A 1,624-nucleotide genomic window follows, 5' to 3' on the forward strand; every position below is an offset into this window, starting at 1 on the left:
CAGCTGAACCGGTATCCTTACATTCGAACTACTTCGTTTTTAAGCCGAAGGCATGCGTTTCTAATAGTTGTAGTAAAACATTGGATGATCCTAATGGTGAAGGGGCTTTTTTAATTAAATACTCCTTAATAGCTTAAAAATTATTTAAATATCCCTCTTCTTTTTATTTTCATAGATACCCTAAAATATGTATGTAAAGTCTAAAATATTCTTAATGAGTGCATCAAAACTACTCTTCTTTACTCTCTTCTCACACTTAAAAACTCTTCTAACTCAAAGCAAGTAGAAAATCTCTCAAAATCTCTAAACACCTCTCATAACCTTTTACACAAATAGAACTATTTATTCACATCTTTAACTCCCACACTTTTTTTCAATTGCAAGGTGGTGCATTTATCATTAAACAACACAATAATGTATGTTAATGTTGTTAAGTTTTAAGTTTTACATTTTCTAGAAGAATTCAGATATTGACTAGGTTTTAATTATCTTTATTTTTTAATTCATTAACTAACAATTGCTTAGTATTATTTTTTTTTGGAAAATAGTAAATCATGAGAGAATCCTGATTCAACCATCATAAGTCACAAAGTTTCAATCATTAGCATTAGAAAGAAACTCTTGTTAAAAATTCATTAGGATTTAACTACTTTTATTTGAATTTAATTGAATACATGCAAACACTAAAACAACTTACCCATTTCAAATTGTATTATTATTATTATTATTATTAAAAGCTTAAATCATATATTTTTGGCCTAATATGAAATAAGTTTAACTAAATACCGAGTAACTCTTTTAGGTTTTAACTAATCAGACAGACTTTACTTTATTTATTTTAATCCCTTATAGCAAAAATAAAATAAAATAAATAAACATTGTTTTCAATTCTCATTTTGGTTCATAAAAATCAAATCGACAAAGTTATTAAAAATCTTTACATAAATTATATAATTGTTAAATTCATTATAAGTCTCTACAAATTTTACAAATATACATAAAATGATAAGATAAAAATAAGTCTACCAATACTGAGCTCCGTTATGTTTCCATAATAAAACTAGAGAAATAAAACAGAGGAAACAATAACTCCTCTTTATTTTTCTGTTCAATTTTAATGTTATGTACTTTCTTAATATTATGGATAATAAATTATAGAAGTAGATATGAAAATAATAGCAATAATTGGTGAATTATGAAATATTGATGTATTTGTGGAATAAATAAAGGGATTTATCTTTTTGAAGTTAGGAAGTAATCATGGGTTTATTTTGTATTTAAGGAGTTATGGCTCTCATGTATGTGCAACTAATCATGCATTAGAATTACCTGATAATAAAAATCCTCTCAAAATGCCCTACATATTCCTTATTCATATTATTTAATAACTTAGCTAATAAGTAAAAATATTTTCTAAAAGAAATAAGATAAACAACAAAGACAGAAGAAAAGAAAAATAAAAATCTAAATATTACGCACGGGTTGCATGAGAAGGAAAGAGGAGGATGATTACTGATGGGGGTGAGAGAGTAAAATAATAATAATTATATTTTTTCTGACTTTTTAGGAAACTAGAGGGATTGCAATGTTAATAAACACATCCGGTCGTTTCCTTTACTCTTGC

The sequence above is a fragment of the Citrus clementina genome, unplaced genomic scaffold, assembly GCF_000493195.1.
Source record: "Citrus clementina cultivar Clemenules unplaced genomic scaffold, Citrus_clementina_v1.0 scaffold_2, whole genome shotgun sequence".
Lineage (NCBI taxonomy): Eukaryota > Viridiplantae > Streptophyta > Magnoliopsida > Sapindales > Rutaceae > Citrus > Citrus x clementina.